This window comes from Odontesthes bonariensis, chromosome 21 (genome assembly GCF_027942865.1).
Source record: "Odontesthes bonariensis isolate fOdoBon6 chromosome 21, fOdoBon6.hap1, whole genome shotgun sequence".
NCBI lineage: Eukaryota > Metazoa > Chordata > Actinopteri > Atheriniformes > Atherinopsidae > Odontesthes > Odontesthes bonariensis.
Window position 1 is genome coordinate 26123621 of NC_134526.1, and position 20451 is coordinate 26144071.

General features: G+C 42.0%; 1 protein-coding gene across 7 annotated transcripts in view; it reads left to right on the top strand.

Annotated features, from left to right (window-relative positions):
* The window catches only part of nfixb (nuclear factor I/Xb), a 155621-nt gene that overhangs the window by 21883 nt on the left and 113287 nt on the right, over positions 1-20451 (top strand). The window lies entirely within an intron of this gene.

Sequence of the window (20451 nt, forward strand, 5' to 3'; positions counted from 1 at the left end):
GCGGCCAATGTCCAAAGAAAGACTTTTCAAGCCCTTAAGAAAAAGCCTGGAGAACTGTTGCTCAAGACTACTTTAAAAGAAAGTCGGACTCCTTGGAAGCCAAATGTAAAGAAAATGAGGGTTGGCTGAAAAAAAAGTACTCTTCTTCTCAACGCTTCACAAGTCATATTTGCTTTGAAGTCTCAGATCTATAACTTACTGCTCTCTCCTCGCGACCCGGTGCCCTGCAGTCTTTTCTCTTTATCAGCTCTATATGTTTCTCTAAGAGGATGTATTGTATTTGTCTTACGTCAGCACCAGTCCTTTGCTGCCATTATCAGAGAGCGGTGTTTTGAATGAAAACACCAAGGCTGTGCTTTGGAGAGCGTGAGTAATCGTTTGTTTTTTTGTGAAAATCCGGTAAAATTAATGTAATCAATATCTGGATTTTGAAGCGTTAACTTTGCTCATATTTAGAGACCCCCCCCACCCATCCAACTTCTCTGCTACGTCGTCTCTCCTTCTCTTCCCATGGCTTGAGTTAGAACAGCTGCTCAGAGGATTAAAATCTGATGGAGCTGCAGTCTGAATAAACAGAAAATGTCCGAATTAAAGCTCGTGTGCGCATGCGTCCGCACGCTTAATGGAAGCGCACACCTGAAACCCCATGGCCTCGAGCCTTTGTGCGCTGCCGTGCTTGTCAGGTCTGTGAGTGGTCATTCCTTGCTGCAGTTTCGCATTGAAATCAAACTCCAAAGCCAGTTTTGGGATTGTTCTTATTGCCTGTATTACATTTCCCAGATAGGTACATTAAATTATCCTATCACTGGGTGTTCTGGTTCACTTGCTCACGAGCTTAATTGTCTTGATTTCACATATATATACAGTCCTTGTGTAACTCGCCAGACATCCAAAAGAAGTTAACTCATGTGAACATTTGTGCGGGAAAAGTGACACAGCAGCCAGTGAAGCACTCTGCCTTTGGATTTCGGACAAAAGAATGAACTCCGAGCACATTTGATTGACCCGTAGGCCTGATGTAGTTTGCTTTTCGAAGCTGAGCGCTGCTTGTTTTAGGCTGCACGGGCGATGCAGGATCTTTTCCCCTTGTTCTCAGCACAATAAGCGGCCAGACACTGCTTCTAAGACCGTGTTCCATTCGAAAACCACAACCATCAAAACACAGAAAATATTAAACACTGTACTCTCACTTACCTCTTTAAAGGGGGCATTTTGTACATTTGTGGCCTCCTTCCATTGGTGCCACCTGCCTAAACAAAGAGGTAGCCCTTCTAAGACTTCCCACAGCTTCAGATGTGAGCGCTTGTTGTCTTTGCTGCTTCAGAACTGGTTGCATGTTGTGGATTATCTGCATTCTAAGTACATACCATATTTGTAAGCATCTAACTGAAAATATTACGAAGATTTCTTTGATTAATGTCCTCGTCAGGCATAAATTGTCTGTGTTTATTGTCAGCTGGTGACTTGAGGCCACCGTGCGTCAGCAGGAGCAAATTTATGGCTATTTCTTTGCAAAGAAATTCGGAGCTCTCTTTGGTGGCGGAGACAAAGATGAGATGAGCTCGGTGCGTCTTGGCAGCAGGCGATATAGATTTGAATTAAGTAGCATGTAGTTTTTATCTGGAGCTGCATGCAGAGAGAGGCAGAACCAACTGTGTCTCATTCAATATCAGCACAGCTGTCCCAGCATCCGTGGAGAATGGATTCCTACTGCTATTGCCATGGGAGGCTCCAGCCAAGAAGAATGGGAGGATATCCAGTGTGTGCGCTTGTGTTTTAAAAGGAAGGCGAGGACCGAGAGGAGACGGGGGAGAGGAATATTCTGGTGTGTCTGTGTGCACACATGTCTGTCTGTGTGTGATTTTTGCATGTTTGTGCCATGTTGTCTCCACCCGCCTCACTCTTCCTTTGCTCATGTCACCTCTGGCATGGATTAGTCTTTGGCAAAACCCTGACAGTGCCCACAGCCCCAGTGCGGTTCTGCGGTCGGCGATATGTTGTGCTGTTGCCATGGCTACCGAACACACACACACACACACACACACACACACACACACACACACACACACACGGCTGCTAAATTACATAATTGAGCTAGAACATACAGGGGAACACAAAATACTTAGTGTACAATATGAGACAAGAGAATAGGACCAGGCATGGGGAAGATGGAGTGAGTGTGTGTGAAGGGAGGGAGGGGTCGATTCTGTATTTAGAATCCACCAAAAACAAAATGTAGTTTCACCAGAAAGAACCAGATGTACTCGAATATTTGCAAGCTTTGTCATTTGTGATTTTTTTCAGTACAGCATGTTCTTTTGCTTAAATTTGAGTTATGATTTTAAGCAGCATCATGTGGACAGTTCTGATGTTGTGACTATGGATCGGACAGGGCAGTTGCCGTGGCACACACGTGGTATTTGTGTGTGTGTGAAGGGACAGAAAAGTGCATATATGAGAAGGGTGTGGTAGCCTTAGTTTACACTGAAGCATCACTTCTGAGAACAGATAAATAATTCAACTTTAAAAAAAAAGCACAAGGACAAACTTGTGTTGGGTAAGGCTATTGCTGTGAACAGGAATGACCTTATTAAAGCGGAGTTGAAGAAGCCTCTAGCTGAACATACTCAAACATTCTCCCCTTCCTCTGCTTCAGATTGACTTCTAGATTTGAACTGATTGCTTTGCTGTAACATAATCTCACTACGTAATTATTTGAAGACTGAAACGAAAAAAAAAATACAACAAGTTGTACCTTAAAAGCTGATCGGCTCACAGAGTAACCGTGATGTCACATAGCCATGCTTATATGTAATAGACTCCGATTTAATGTGGAGAATGAGAAACAGATGAGCATAAATGCTAACAGTTCTCCAATGTGATCCTGTAGAATGAAGCTCAGATATCTGAGTAACAATAAGCAAAGCAGTTTTCAGCTTTAATGTTTTTAAATGATGTTATCTATTATATATTCATTTATGGTAGCACATTAACCTAAGAGTCATGCATCATTTATTAGTTTTCAAACTTGTTTTAATGATTCCAGTAGCAAAAACTGCCATCGCTTTAAAGAGTTTTAGACAATAAAGTCATGCTGCAGATTGTAAAATGAGAAATCTTGTGCATTTCACAGTGTTTACTGAGTATTGTTTCATATGTAGAACCACAGAGGACAGACTGAGAAATGTTTCTAAGTGTGCTTTGTTCTCGCATTGTGTAAATTTGAATGTCTGCCAGTATCAACACACAGAGCGAACGCTGACGGTAATTCTTTCTGCGCTCTTTCTTTTTAATCAACAAGTAACGTTTCCGTTAAAGTCAAACAATATGAAACTGAGTTTCCAACTTTTTTTGTGGAACTTCCATCTTCAAGCTTATGAGCCAGCAAAACAAAGAGCACTCCGATCCACTGTATCAGTCTGCCACAGGTCAACAGGAATAGATAGAGAGTTGTTGTTGCAGATCATTGACGGCCCACTCAAGGTCACATCAGTGTGGGCAATCTGAGCATGTTTGGCCTGACCTGCCTGTCTGTCTGACCTACATCTCACTGCGCTGGCTAAATATATACAGTAGACCCCTCATTACAAAGCTTCCAGATTAATCTGGATGAAATTTGAGCACTGCAGCCTGTCCTCTCAGATGTCCACAAGCTGACTGACTTCAACATCACAGTCAGTCTCTCAGACGTGCGTTCGGTTTTCCAAAAAAAGAAAGAACAAACAAATAAATAAACAAACAAACTTAAAAAAAAAAAAAAAAAAAAAAAAGCAAGAGTGGCAGATGCAGGAATTTACACAAACACGCCTCCCACATTATTGTTTTGTGAAGAAGATGGTAGCTATGGCCACATTTGCTCAACTCATTCTGAAACAATCTGTCTCCACACTTGCAGTAAGGTGTCTTTGATCTTTAGACTTAACTATGTATACAAGCTACGGTTTGTGGTGCTCCATGCATTACGCACCTGCACATATTTAATCACACGAGGCACAGGTGTGCATTCTTTCAGAGAAAAAAAATATCACACTCATTATGACTGCCTTGGAGCATATGTTCTGAATGTGATAAAGGAAAGTGGTTTCCAATTCTCAATTCCTGCCCCCCCTCCTTTTTTTTTTGCTCTGACGTACTCTGACATCCCTGTTAAATGAACATGTCCACAGATTCATGAGATGTATTAATGTTACTTAACAATGTTGATAAATATAGATTGCACATATTACAAAATATTTGATATTCTGGAAAACCGTTGGGATGATTCCCTTTTCATTTTAGAGTTCTATCAGTTTCAGTCAGGTGTTAGCTGGGAAGTAAAATTAAATCAAATTAACTATGAAAAACTCTCCAATATATTAAAAATTCAGTTTTCTATGTTGTATTCTGCTCAGTTGTCTAATAGGAGAGGCCTAAAGAGCTGCAAGTTTTACTTAACTACTGTAACTCACTAGCTAAGAAGCTAACTCTTTAGCCCTTACTTTTAGCTAGCAGAACTGTAGATTTAGCTGCTTTTCAGCTGTTTATTCAATACTTGTATATAGATGTTTCAGCTATTTATTCAAAACATTTATCTCTTTGAGCATTTTTTTATCAACCTTTCAGCCATAACTAGCTTTCCTGAACCTTACCTGTTAATATATATTACTTTTCGCTATTTGTTTAGATTTCTATGTTTGTTAGCTAAGTATTTTTTACACATCTAACTAATTTCTCTTATCTTTAGAACAAAAGAATTGTCCACCTTACTTTTCGCGGGAGGTTAGATAAAATCTTCAGATATCACCAGTCTGCTTGGGCTACGGTTGTGATAACATAGACATCAGTAGCTGCATAGCTATGCTTCTGACACAGCCTTCCAACAGTAGTGTTGCCTGTGATGCAAAGGACACTTTAAAATTGGATTTGATTAACCGAGTGCTTTTCAAACTACCGACAAATGTAGCTCGTAGCTTTGTTAAAGAAAATGGACCGCATGGTATTGTTTGCCCTCCAGACTCTAAAATCAATCTGTATTCCTATCTGGAAGTTCCAAAAAAAACCTATTTGGGCTGACAGTGTGAACAAGGCCTTAGTGTTCAGGTGTTACAGCTGATTGAATATGAGCATTTTTAATCAAATGTCTATTTTTTTAAATTAGCTGAGCTACTCTGCATTCCTTCCACGTGCCTCTTGGCAACGGCAAATGTACCCCTCAGGCACAAGTATCCCTGGCTGGAAATTACTATTATAGGAAGCCAGCAAAACAAACACTCAGCTGTTAATCTACGGTGCTCATGTGTTCCATCCATCCATCTAGTCATCCATCCATCCAGCCATCCATCCTTTTTATTACCAGGCAAAAGATGCATCGCTGCTCACCTTGTAAACCTTGGGGAGGAAATTACAATTCATCATTCATCAAATCATTTGTGCACAAAGGACAAAGACTTCTTCAAGCCAAAGTTAATAAGGAAGCGGTGGTGGCAGGGATGAAATGTCATTCCACAGTGGTGCCAGTCAGTGATGTCATTGCCTTCATTGTTTTGTTTTGTTTTTCACCATCTTTTGGTTTTATTTAAGGAGAGGGGGGGATAAAGAGGAATTGATTGGCTCGTTGATTAAACCTTACATTTACTGAGGCTTGCTTTCATCATCACAGCACATTACCTCATGCCGTGGTGGAGTCAAAACAGCCGAATCCTGGGTGTGTTGATCCAGTGACCATGCAAGAGTGTAATTCACTTCAGCTATTTAGCAGCTGGGATTATGAGCCCAGCGGTGATTATGTCCTTGAATCAAACTTAACATCAAGATTTGAGGTATACTTCGCCTCTGTCTCAGCATGAACACAGCTTAAAGGTTTTGGTGGAGCTTAATAGGCATTTATTGGGTTAATGTTGGAGGGAAAATCTCTTCCTGTCTTGGGGGTGGGTGGAGGAACGTTGACGCTTGGAGGCTCATGAACCCGCAAGTCAAACAGTAACGAAAACAGTTGTGACCTGATTTCAAGAACTGGGGAAAGAGACAGAGTTAGAAGTGGGAAGGAGGATTTTTAAGACACAGACAATGAATAACAGAAATCCTTATCTTCTGTTCATAAAGCTGCGTGTCTCTCCTTATGTCTTGATTTCTTTTTCTCTTCTGGCTTTTCTTACTTTCACCCCTTCCTGTTTCGTTCCCCGTCTGTTTCTGTCCGTGTTTTTACTTTGGCCACCCTGTCCGGCAAGGAATTGCTGTCACCCCAGGGAACAAAGTGCTAGAGCTTGCTCTGTGGAGCAGGATGTTGGCACGGGACCAAGGGTGGAAAATCTATGCTCAGTTGCATAATATAACATATCTTTACCTCAGATGAACTCAGAGGAGGCCTGGCAGCTGTGAGCAAGCAGTGCTGGAGGGCGGGAGTATGTGTGTTATTAACTGACTCTGTTTGTGTGGAAGTGTCTGTGAATGTGTTTGGTATGAGTGCACACTCTGTGCTTCTCGTAGCGTGTGTTTGCTGGATGGTGCTGCGGGCCTGGGGCTGTATGAGACCTCCTTGCAGTGGAGCAGAGTATAGTAGAGTCAAATAGAACTCTGTTGAAAAAAAAAATGGGGGGAAAAAAAGCGCAAAGATCAGAGTAGAGTAGAGTTGAGTTGCAGAGACTGAGGCCAAGCAGGGCTCAGGGTTAGACGCTAACACAACTCTGTGGCTTCTCCTTCTGGCCCCGCCAGCTTGGGACTACTATCCCGGCTACAGCTGTGAGGGAATTCAGATATAAACTTTCTCCTCTGTTTAGGCTCAGAGAAATAGCTGCAGGATTAGTGTGTGTTACATGGAAAGTTGTATATTTGACTGGAAAATTCAGTGCAGGATGAGGATTTCATGTCACTGCCCCAATATAAAACACAGATGGGCTAGATTTAACTTTACTCTGTGAGCTCATTTCTGCTCTTCGTGCACTCTTGACACTTTCTAAATTCTGCTCAATGCTGCGTTCGACTAATTGCTTTCTTGCTGTTAACACGTCTGTATGTTCTTGATATTCTCTGAGCCGTATTCCTACAGCTGTAGTGCGGCTCTTTCGTGGCTGCTGGGTTGTTTTTTTGGCGTGTGCTCCATTGAAACGGGGCGTTGCGGCAATGGACCCGAAAGCAGACGGCTGTCTGACGTGTCAAGCTGCTGTCAGTCTCCGTAGCAACATCTTTCAGAAAAGCAGTGAAACTTAAAACTGGTCTCATTATGGTCATCATCTGGAATAAAGAGCAATCATCTGCAGTGTAGAAAAAAAAAAAACCCAGGCCTTATGGACCTGTGTGTAGAGTTGCATATTAACTCACACACATTTATGCTACTTTCTACCCCCTTCTCCATCTGCGCACCTGAATGCAAGTATTTCCAAGCCAAAATTAGGACTCATATGGGGACCACAAACTGACTGTATATTGCAGCCAGGCTTTGGAGATTTATGATGAAAGTGAATAGGGACGGTGTGGGCGGGTATGCAGAGGTGCATGCCACGGTGCTTTATTTTAATACTTGAAAGAGCTGAAAGTCTTGAGAATGGCGAGGAGGAGTAAAGCAGCAGTCTTTTTCCTCTTTGACTTGAGAAAGATTATAGAAAGAAATGCAGCACAAAGAGAAAAAGAAAGGATGGGAAAGAAGAGAGGGAAAAGGGCAGGAGGGAACAAGGCTGCAGACTGTGTATTGTAAATACAATAGACTGGGGAGCATTCCATGTCCTCTTATTTTTTCTACCAGCATGATTTGTTTGATTTACTCTCTATCAGTCAGCAGTGGATGTATTTAAGCGAACTTGAAGTATATTTGAGAAAGCCTCTTTATAGCTGTGGCTGTTTGTATTCCGCTTTTTTTTCTTTCCTTGGAAGCAGACCGTGATTAAAACAGACGATATAGGCATATTGTATTTCCTAGGGGACTGGCAGGAATGTAAATGCATCATAACCATATTATACTAGTTAGGAGCGGCGTGTGTTGCCAAGCCTCTGGATACAGGAGAGGGTATACAGAGTTACTCTAAAGAAAACTGAGTCCCAAAAAGAGCCAAAATCCCACAACTGCTACAACAGGAGAGGATATTTGACACTGCTGGACTATATTTGACATTTCATAAGATACACACAGCACTGCTGCATAAAAAGGCAGATTTCTTCCTCCCTGAGAAAAAAAAAAAAAAAGCCCAACAGAAGACCCCCTAAAAAAAAGTGTGTCTATGTATATGTGCGTGGAGCGCCGCAGAATCCGTTTGGCATTTTTGTTGTGAGGGAAGCATGTTGCTGGTGGGACTTTGGCCTGCACAATCCCTCCTCTGTTAAAACAATGCGGCAGTTGTCCTCCCTAACCTAATTACTCCCTCCAGGGGGAGAAAGGCAACAGCACCAAATCCCATAGTTAAGAGCTCTGATCTGGGCCCTGCTGTAAGAAAAGGCCTCATTCATTTCTCTCTCTCTCCGTCCAGCACACATGCACAGACACGCAGACGTATACGCACACATGCACACTCTTTCTGTTTTTCACCGCCTTTGGGTTTGGCCTGATAGAAACTAATTGCGCTCTTATATATCCTGATATGTCTCTTGATATGTGTTTTTCTTGCCGCTGTAACATTTCATAGTCCTTGTAAAGTTAAGGATGCTGAGGACTTGACTGCATCTGAAGGCTGTGTTATAGTTATAAACTCCCATAAAGATAGCGCTATGAATAATTTGCTGATGTGCATACACACTGAAATTATTTTTTTTAGAAATTAAAGAAATACATTTGCGTTGATTCTTTTACAAAAAAAAAACAAAAAAACAACTGTAACAAATGGTACCATGAGTTGTCAAACTTACAAACTCAAAATGGATCCATATCATAATCACCATATGTTGCAGAAAGTGACGTCAAAGTAGAAAAAAACTGCTGGAATATTTCAGGACTTTGCAGACAAAACACCTATTTACACCAAAATACAGCTTGTGTTCATGCACCTCACATCAGTCAGCAGATTTGCACAAGGAAACGTGTCAAAAGTATGTCTAAATGTCCAAAATCTAATTGTGTTACGATAAAGTCGTGGAAATATTGAGATGGTAACATTTTTCTTTTGCTTGTTGCTTTGTAAGAATGTGTTTAAGCGATGTGATGCCAACCTGGAACAATGTATTTATTTGTATTCAAGCCTAACCGTGTGTTTTTTTTCCCCCATCCCTATCCATTATCAACCCTAACCCAATCGTTTAGAATAATAAGATTAGGTTTAATATATAAAACTAACCATTTTATTTTTAAAGCTTAAACCTGACCAACAGCAACTGACAGAGAAGTCCTAACATGAAAAGTTATTAAAAAAAATATTGGGTCAGATGAGCTTGATCTTGTTTCTTTGGCACGGTTTGACACCATTGTCCACCCCTGCCCTCTCATAAGTTCTTTTTTTTAAGCATAAAATAATTGCGTAAGTTTCCTTTAACACAAAACATAAGCGTGTTTACCGTCTGCAAAGGAAAACGCAGTTCTGACACTTTTAAGAACCTTGAAAATATAGGAAGTGATTGAACAGCTTCAAATGATCCAAATATGTAGTCAAATTACAATTTTGTTGACGGGAAAATGTAGCAATTCTAAAAATATTTTAGGATTTTTTTTGTTGTAGAACACCTTTCTGGTGCGGTGGACCAACACATTCTAGTGTGAAACAGCTTTGGTCTCCAACTCAGCTTATTTTTTCACCTCAATTATAAACGCTATGTATTTGACACATTATAATGTAGCTTTTAGCGGAAATAAAAATATTATTTAATTAATAAGTCATTTAAGTACCTAATCTTATCGTTTCACGTTACTACAACTTTCTATAATGCCAGTAAAGATATGTTAAAATCCCAGCCACCACTTAAGGGTGCCTTTACTTTGTAAAGTACGTCGTAAAAAAGCCATTTTCTAGCTTTTTACACAAGGACGTTTGATAAAAGTTACCAAACATGGAAACAAACTGTCTCATCCGTTTTTTTTTAAGGCACATTCACAAGTGTTGCCACTCGTGAATTTATAGGAAGTAAGTTTTTTTAGGAAGTAAGTTTTAGCATCTGTGTGATGCCTTCTAGCTCCATGTCTTTCCTTTGTTTTGCCCTTCTTTTCCCTGCCTTAGCTGTTGCTCTTTCATCGCTGCCCCCCCGCCATCCCCACTGGCATCACGTAGCTATTGAAAACTTTATTACGTTAACTTCAGACAAGGAAGTCCGCTTAGGAGGAAGGGAAAGGGATGTGTGTGTGTGTGTGTGTGTGTGTGTGTGTGTGTGTGTGTGTGTGTGTGTGTGTGTGTGTAGAGGCATTCACCAAAAAGAGGAAAGGGTGTTAAATCACAAGCAACCTGTTTGGTTTTGTTTATTTGTCTGCCCTCTCTCAGGAAGATTGGAGCAACCATTGTGTTGGAGGCTTGGGAGATAAGGCATCGAAGTTTATATTTGGATATTTGTTGCGGCGCTGCGTTGTTGTTTTCGACAGTTGGAGCTTTGATGTCTTTGTTTATGGGACATAAGAAAAAAAATCAATTTATCGCTCCTGAGATCCAGATTTCTTTTGCAGAACAGTCCTTTTTATTTTACAAAGCAGCAAATTCAAATGTCGCTTATTTACTTTTATCTACTGAATGGTTGCACTCGCACGCTGAATAGAACCGGCTGGCTTTATCGACTCCATGTTTCTTTATATCTTCAATATGTAGTTTAAGGAAGATTCATCTTTTCTTCTAGTAACTTTCTCATTTGGCTGTTGTTGTTGTTACCTTCACAGGTTTTTCTCTTGTCCGCATTCATTAAGTCCCTCTGCCAACTTATCTCACTGCCTTTTTCAGAGGTAACCATGGCTGATTATGATTATCAACCCTTTTATCTATTGTTTAAGCTTGCAGTGAGTTTATTAACCCGTCATTAATCATGTGTTCACAACCCGGCAAATACTACAAATGTATTGTGGGCGTTTAGCGCATCTCCAGTTTAAATTGAATGGGTACTTTTTGGTTGTACAAATGTAGTCTTTATTTGCACATTTCTGTGCAGTGATGGGACTGTGTTGTTAAAGTGAACGTCCATCATTAAATATGTTTCCGCAGGCCTTTCAATGAATGCAAATGTAAAAAGCAAGCACCAACTTCAGGAAGTATTTACCAGTTCTTTCATTCTTACTTATTTTTTACATTATTTTGTCCCTTCACTCCCCTCACTTTTGTTCTTGGTCTTTATTCTTTTTCGCCAGGAGATGTTTGACTTTATCAGGTCCCGCGCAGACACATGTGAACACACCTCTGTCAAAGATTCGCCTCTGGTTCGTGCTTTTTTTTTGCCCACTGAAGGCACAACACTAAGTGTGGCCCTGCAGGCTGTGCAATGAGCTTTTCTTTCATTCAAGATTCATACATGCAGGACCTCAGACTATTAGGGTATAATTAATGACTTATGGCTATTGCTTACGCTCAGTCACTTTGGCTGATTTAAAAATAAACGTAGGGAGAATATACAGACAGCCATAAGGGGTGTGTGCACAGACTTGGAGGGTGAGGCAGTGGGGGTTGTCGGTAAGGGATGGCGGCAAAGCATTTGCATAAAGGGCAGGGCAGCATGCCCAATGGTGGAAAAGGTTGGCATCACGCCTTTCAGACTGGCATAGAGGGTAGAGTGGAGAGAGAGAGACAGAGAAAGAGGAGGGGGGGTGTAAATAGTGCATCCCTTGTTCAGAAAGAGGAGGTCCCTAGCTGTTGGCAGGAGAGCAGCCTAAATCTCTAGTTTGATTGTGTGCTAGATTGGCCCTTTATTTGTCTGATTGCAAAGCGTTCAACACTGCTTTAGTAGTGCGCTTTACTTCTCTGGAGCCTTTATTCAAGGGGGAGTTTTTCTGTCTCGGTCTGTTCTCTGATTGTCTCCACACATATGTCTCCGAGTTGAGGCTGAATGCAATCAGCGCATAAGGCAATTTGGGGAAAGTTTCTGACCTGCGTGTTTTGTCAAGTCTCGAGTTGCCCCCGCGGCAACAAACTTCCCACCAAGGTTAATGACATTGTCAATTTGACTTGATGCCACAATATCATGTAATTTTATAGATAAATACAGGCCGGAAGAAAACTGCCGAGAGGCAGCCAGCGGCTGTCTGCCTGCATTCATGTGTGTGTCTGTTAGGCTGTGTTCCTCAGAGCCACCACACTGCTGTTCCCCTCGCTGTGGTTTCGGCAATGTGATAGCAGCATGGAATGAAAGGGACAATTATTCATGTGGACATGTTATTTTTGTCCTTTAGTCCATAAGTAATGTGTATTGAGACTTTGTGTTCTCCACATCACTAGCCACCTGTGGTCATTATGACCACTAAGAGTGCATTGCCTGCAAACTCAATGTGACCATAAACCTCAATAACCCTTTTCAGTGAGCGCTGTGTGGGTGCTAACTAACAGCAGCGGTGGTAGATAACTGTCTTCTGCAATGAAGGCATTTTTCTTAATTTCACATTGTAGTCAAAGATAGTTTTAGACTTATATTGTGTCAGTCAAATGTGAAATGGAGTGAATATTTTCACACTGAAAAGAATACATGTGAAAAATATTTGGTGTTTTTTTTATGGTGGTATTTTTTTGATAAAAGCCATGAAAATGAAACTTCAAATGATTAATGACCTAAATGGTAAATTGATCAGTGCACCATCATTACAAACTCGTGCAGCATAGCCAAATCTATTTTTAACTAAGCCGAGTGCACAACTTGTTTCCATCAGGCTCAATTTTAAATGTGTACAAACTCCACAGAGTAAAGTTTTTATAAAAGACACAGATTAATGTCTTTTAGTTGAATGGTGCAGTTAAGGATAGACAAAAAGTAAGGGTACCAGTATTTTCTATATATCATAAGAATAATGGATCAGACCTTTCCAGGCTATACCCTGCCTCTCGCCCAATAACAGCTGGGATAGCCCCCCCCCACCCCCCGCGTACCTGAGTTGGATTAAGTGGGTATAGAAAATGGATGGCTGGATAATGGCTCATCAATGCTGAAGCATTAATATGCAGTCTCTCACACTTCTGATCCAATGATCTGAACTGTCCTTGGGCCTTCAAGCTTCCACCATATAACCAAGGGTAACATTTCGCCAGAAAAAGTAACTTGCAACCACAACTGTTAAATGGAACAAAGTAGCATGAAACTCATAACACTTCAAACTCTCAGAATTGTATCTCGCATCGATATTTTTGTTACTTAGAATCATTTCCCTCTGTGTGACCGTGAGTTTTAACAGAACTCAAGGAAGCACAGTCGACACGTGAACATCGGGCTGTGTGAAATATGAGGATTTTCCAGCAATAAAGAATAGATACACATTCTTACACGTCAGTGTTAAAGCTGTAGTTGTCTGTCTCAAACAGCTTTCAGGCTGTATTTCTTCTGCCTTCCCACCCCCCCTCATATGTAACTTTTTTTAAAGAAAATTCATTTTCTGAAATCAGGTTTAATGTGCCTTTGTGGCACAATTCAAAACAGGTTGACATACTTTGGTGCCCCAATGGCAAATTCAAATTTTAGGAGCAGGTTATATCATGTACAGTAACTTGTCTTTTATAAAGTAGAAGCTTTGCATTACACTAAGACACACTAAGAGTTATCATTTTCAGAGGACATGCAATATCTGCAGCTGCATGTCGAATAGTTACAACATTTTGCAACAGTAAAGTGCTTTCACATTTATGTATCACGCGTAACAATAATCCAATGCCAACATGTAACGGAGTGAAAAGAGCTGTTATGCAGTACTTTTACTTCTGGATACTTTTGTGAAATTTTGAGTGTTAGGTATGTTATTTGTCATTATAGTAAGGATTATGAGAACTTCTCGTAATATATAAATTGCTCCTTTTTGTTACTTCTCCTCAGAAGCTCAACAAGGGAGCAGCAAAAATATAAATTGGGAAACTTTGACACCAGATGTGCTGTAACTTTCTCTCTTCATTTACCAGACAAGTGGCGCAAACTTTAAAATGTTAGCGTAAAACATTGTCGATGGATTTTTTGCCTCATCCTGTTTTTAGCTTCATGAAGGAAGCTGATTATTGTTTGAAATCAGACTTAAAGGATGTGAACTCGCCCTCTAAAAGCTACTTATGGGGTAAAAATGTACAAACTGGATTATTTTAAGGGTAATTAAAGTTGTTTCAGCACTGGAGTTGAATTCAAAGGACGATGGAGGAATGAAATTCAGGTTGAAAACTTTGTGCTGCTGTAGGATCTCACAGATTATAATATAATCTGACATCAGCCAAAAAGCTTCTAGGAGCGCCTGAGCTCTCTCGTAAATCCATGTGAACCCAAACGCTGTGCACCTGGTGAAAGGTGGGTGGAGACACAGTTGTATTATTCACAGACCATCTGAGGGTCAACCCTTCGAGGACCGCTCTTCCAAACACTTGCAAACGACACTTCCAAATCGCACTTTTTAACCCTGCTGCTTAAAAACATGTGCTTGAAAAGACAATCGTATCGTTTCAGCTTGCGTTCTTTTTCCAGCGGTGTGCGAAAGGCTGACTTTGGCATTTCACAATCGTCTCTTTGAAAAGAGGAGCAAAGCCCTACAGCTTTGCGAAGCGGCAAGTTAACACACGAACCTGAGGATCCTTTTCATTTCCGGCCATGTTGAAATTCTGATTCGAAATGCAAAAAAGGATCTTTTCATTAGAAGAGTTATGGTGTAACATCCCTCTACTTTGAGCATATTGATAAATCGGCGTGCTTGTAAATCCCTGTGATGTATATCAACCAGACTGTAGATCAAAGATAGTGTCACATACAGTCGAGTGAAAGGCTTCCACGGAACACCGTGGACGTGATGCGGTATCCCACTTGAGGAAACGCCTCTGACATTTTCATCAAAAATGCGCCGCCTTCCATCAAACCCAAAACAGGAACACAGAATTAAAGAGAATGGATTTGCTAAATGCATTTCTTTGTTGCAGGCCAGCCGCACCGTGTTTACCGATTACAGAGCTGGTTTTTACCAGAGTAGAAAATTAACACCCATCACCAGCCAACTGCTGCTAAAAGCTGGCTGTGGTTTGTAAGTTTGCCTCCACTACCAGCCACTTTGGCAGGGTCTTTATTTGGGTCTATCTTTTCCCTTTTTTTTCCTCTCTGTCTTCTGATCTGCAGGTTTAAATTGTTTTTCAAGAAAGCGCAAAGTCAGGCCAATAGTATCACTTTTATCTAGTCTGCTCTGGCAGCAGTGTGAGCAGCAGTAGTCTGTTGACTGGCACAGTGAGAAAGCACTTATTCATGGCTTTTGTGGTGCTGAGTCGGCCTGCCGCAGCATGGCTGCTCTGTCAAACATTCGTCGGTGAGGCGCAGGGCAGTTCCTTGTGTTCTGAACGGCGGCAGAAGGTGGCTCTGCTTGAGGGAAGGGGTTGCTGCACGCTCGTTCGAAGGCACACTGTTTATGAAAAAAAAGAAAAGACGCGAGGCGGGATTGTATTTCACAAGTGAGTTCAGGGCGTGTCAGCAGCGTCTCATCACCTTACGCCACCCTAAGTTTTGGCGGCATGTATGTCCGCGCGTTCCTCCAATCGAGTGCGCCCATCAATGCTACCGTCATCATCGTAGAACATCTGCATGTCTCTGCATGTGTTATTTCACCTCAAGCATGAACAAATATTGTTTCATAAAGAGAATCACTAAAACAAAAAAAAAAGAGTCACCAGCTCCGCCTCGATCCCATTTATTTTACAGCTCTTACAGATAAGGTTCTTTTGTTTATCTCTCAGATTTCGCCACACAGACCCTCTCGTGTACGCCTGGTGAATTGATGTCTTTGTTGCGTAGTTTGATTTCAAGAGCAAGATTAATGTGTCTGCTCATGATTCAGTATGCGTAGCTGATTTTGGGACAAAACACGAGCTCCAGAAGTCCGAAAGGGCCCAGACCATTTTGCAGCTTTATGGGACTGGAATGTGCAGTGCGTGCCTCTTCCTAGGCCACCTCCCCCACCACCACCACCACCACCACCTCACACAGCCTGCCCCGGGCACGTTAGCACGCAGCCACCACAAATTGCTTGCAGACTTTTCACACATAGTAACGTGGCGGTTTGTAAACTCAGATAAGTGCAACCGATGCAGAGTGCAGAGATTTTGTGGATCTTTACGCATCACGAGGTTGACACACTAACAAAGGGGGTGTGCAGTGTTCTGTAATGACCCCCCCCCCCCCCCCCCAGCTTTTTAGATATCGCACACACACACGCACACACACACATTGCTGCCTGTTTCTAATGATTAACAGGAGCGATAATACTGAAGCTGGAAATATAACTCGACTACAGTGCAAAACCCCTGCTAGCTAAAGACATCATGGAAAGAGTTTGGTTTGTTTTGGATGAAACCGAGGAAGATGTCTGCACTTTCATAAAGTTCCACACTGAACTACAAACTTACACTGAGTAGGGAAACCGTATGAGACCAATAAAAGATCCTAAACTGGACGAATCCAGATGCGGTCTTTTAAGGATCCCACTGTTTCGGCCTCTACGTTTGCACCTCTAACCCTTTATTCCTCCTCCACCTTCCTCGTGCCCTGGCTTTCTGTCAGCGGTCTGCGCTGGGGTGAGGGGGGGCCGGTGTCAGGCCTCCGCGCGGGGTCAGGGACACTCAGCTGGGAAGGAGAGGACGCAGACGAGCCCCACCAGCACAGAGCTGCGCTAATGAAGGGCCCGGCAGCTGGGAGGCCCTCGGGTTATGCAGACCATTGGTTTAATTGGCCTAATGAGATGCAGCGCTGCCACAGCGAGGTCGGGTGCCACAGGACGGAGATGCCTGCTGGCGGGTCAGAAAGAGGCAGAAAGTTTTTCTTTCTTTCTTTCTTTTTTTTTTTTTGGAGAGTTTGTCGGTCTTAAGGGGAAAGTGATGTGACGTCATTTTCATTTTCTGGGCATTCAGAAGGGTTGAAATTATTTAGATGAAACATTGTAATATGTGTTGGAACAGAAAACGTTCAAGCCAGGGATTTATTATAATACAAAAAAAAAAAAAAAGCACTTCTGTGTGCCAGAGTTTTGATTGTTTGGCTTAAGGATTTAGACTTCGGTGCAAATCTGACTCTACCTCAGTGATTTCTTGGAAAGCCATACAAGGTTGGCTGAACTCGACGCTAGAAATGATACTTGTAATTGATATGCACTTTCAGTCACATATATTTGACCTTTTTTTATCCCCCGAAATATATTGTGAGCCTCCCACAACTTGATTGACTGAATCTGCATTTATTTACTCATTTACAAACCCCGTACAACATTTATTTTCGTATGTTTATGCCAAAAAAAATAACCAAAAAAAAAAAGTCATAGTCAACATTATTTTAGAACTTATTGCGCCACTACTGACAGTAGTTGGAACACTACATGTAAATGTAACCTCTTGTCTCTATCTTTTAAAAAATTAAACCAGAGAAAATCAATTATTGAGGTGTTAAATGGGTCCAGTGGCATTCAAATGGTTTTACTTTAAGATCATTTCTTACAGGTACTCGTGCCAAATTAAAGCAATGATAAAACTCCTTATATTAATTATTAGAAAGGATGGGTCTCCCATTTCTTCCACACTCCACGCAGAAAATGCATGGACGCAATAATGAGTCAAACTCCCGTTGTTGTTTTTTTTTTCCACATTAAAGAGCCTTTTCTCTCCACACTGAAAGAGTTAATCTAAAGTTGGCAGCCAACTCCTCTCAGTCTCGGCCCGACGTGCGGAGAATTACAAAATACACGACTTAAAAAAATCGCGCTTTTTGTCTTCTCATTTTTAGGCAGAAAATATTTGGAATATATGCGAGCAAAAGGAGGTCTGTGGCTTCTGTTTTGGGATTTTTACTGAAGAAATACCCTCCGATAGATTCGCGTTTTTAATGAGATGTTTTCGAAGTGGAAAAAAAAAAAAGCCACTCAGGATGTTACCTCATTTGACTGACTACATTTTAAGAGCCTGTTTGGGGTGCGTTCAGAGGTCTCTTCTCTCGGTATTAATTGATGTCAGGTTTTCTTAAACGAGTTACAAATGTGTCGTTTGTTATTTTTTCTCTCCCTTGCGTCGTGGCACAAACCATGTTGTCTTCTCCCCGTTTTAAGCAGTGACGCTTTTAAATGCCAAAAGTGAAAAGACGACGAAGAAAAAAGAAGAAACGATGACGCATTTTTAATTGTTTTGGCTTAGGTTTTTTTTTTTTTTTTTTTTTTGCTATTAACGAGGGGCCTGGGTGGTTGACGGAGGGAAGCAGTCCGAGAAACACGACTTTAATTGCGTGGATATTTATTTATTCATTAATTAGGTTACTTATTTATTTATTCTCGGGCTTTTATCGTGACCTAAAATGTATCATGACCAAACGTTTTTTTTTTTTTTTTTTAAGGGTTATGCGGGGAAGCAAAGTCTCGCGCACACTCTGAAAATCTCAACTGCGAAACGCCGACATTTTCGACTGCTAATTGATAATAAACCCGAATTAAAGCCAAAGGCCAAGCGCATTTTGGGCTTAATTTAATTTCCAGGTAAGGAGATTATCTGAGAGCCGCCTTCCGTCATGGCTTTATGCCGGTTCGACAACCTAAATAAGCATATAGCCTATATTTCAACAAGGAAACGTAGCAAGGCTCAATATGGGCCTAGTGTGGTGCAGCAGATAGCACAGGCATGCAAATCTGTATGTTTGGAAGATAGTTTTTCTTCCCTCCAGATTTGGCAGTTTGAGATAATACAGTTATTCCTGGGAAGTGAATATGTGACTCAGCCTGTATAAGGCAAATAGCTTAGCTAAGGAAAATGACTTAAACCTCCTTGAAGTCAAATTCTACTGACATTTGAATGCTGGTGTATTTGCATGTTGGCAGGGTCACCTAACAGGCTTTAGTTCATTTTTGAAAGGCACAGACACAGGAAGTGGCATTCAAGTGCCAGATGTCTTCTCCTGCCACAGTAAGTTCTGTGCAGGTGCGAGCGAACCCAAAATTTCTGTTTCACTCACACACCCATAAGGACATTGGTGAATGCTGCCAGGGTCTTTTGTGGCATTATCTGACAATGCATCAAACTCTGGCGTCTGTCGGCGGCGCACAAAGAGGCCGGGGACGGACGTGGAGGTGTGCTGGCCTTCAGACGGCGGGTGAGAGGCAGCGTTTCATTAGGCTGCTGTAAATCTGTGGTGCCAAGAGGCCGTGATGTTTATCAGTGGGAGAATGGTGGCATTGTGAATGTTTGACAGTTTGCGTGCCATTCCTGTTGGCATATGCACTTATTATTTATTTTTTTTTATTAAAGGAGGATTTTAATGATTCTTATCATTGTAGAATTCACACTTTTGTCTTTTTATTTATTTATTTAATATTTTTTTTTACCCCACGTAAGAGCACATTTTGCCTGAGAAGGAAATACCTCAATTCAAATAGTAAAAACACTCATTTGCAGCTACAGTTATTTAATTTGATGAATTTACGTTAAATGCCAGAAACGTCGGAATGTTTCTAAAACATCCGCAGCCTGAAAGTTTAGTTTGGCATTTGCTTGGGAAACAAGTGAAGTAATAGTTCGCTGTCGGTTTGCTTTCAAAAAGCCATCTTTTCACAGGGAACAAGACACTATGTAAGTGTTCTGCTGATAATTGGAAGGTGCAGTAGCCATGGATTTGGAAGACTCTTCCTCTCCCCATGATGTGTGTGTTTTTTTGTTTTTTTTGTTTGGAGTCACAAGCCTCCTCTCTTGGTCTGTGATTCGGCAGCACTCGTGCCTTCGGTGTAGCTGCCTGCAGAGCAGGTGCAGCCCTGAGTGACACGCTTCACTGCGAGGCAACGAGGCAGTCGTCGCCGTTGCCTCCCGAGAGGGGAACGCTGAGCAAATTTGGGATTTCTGCGAGAAGCTTGTGCTCTTGCCGATCATTTGTCTTCTGCTTGCTGTGCTGTTTGAAACAGCTGAGGTGAATGCTGTCGCTTCTGCTCACTTCCTTCCACCACCAACCCCGCTTTTTCAATTCATGTCAGTGTTGGTGCTTTCTAAATCATCCCCCCGTCATTCACTCCTGTGTGTGCAGAGGGGAGTGTGGCTGCCTGGGTTTGCTTCTCCCTCTTTGTTTGCTGTGGTAAACCCGCGAGCAGCTGCCTGTGGTAGGGTCTGGAGGGACCCTGAAGCTGTGTGTCCTCTCTTTGCCATCCTCTGCCAAGGTGGCATTATGCAAGCAGGGAGAGGGGTAGAGAGGCAGAGGGCGGGCGGGCGGGGGAATTCGTGTGGGGTTTGAGGGAGACGGAGTGGCGTCGGCGACCACAGTAAAGATGGAGGCGGCAGGCTGAGGGCTGTGGAGGACGGTGCAGCAGAAGACATGCTCCCTTGAACTTTGCCTCCGTGTCAGGGTGGAGCTTGTCGATTTGGCAAAATTGTGCGGCATCGGACAAGGCTGCGCGCACTCGTACCCCCACCTGCTCCACCACCA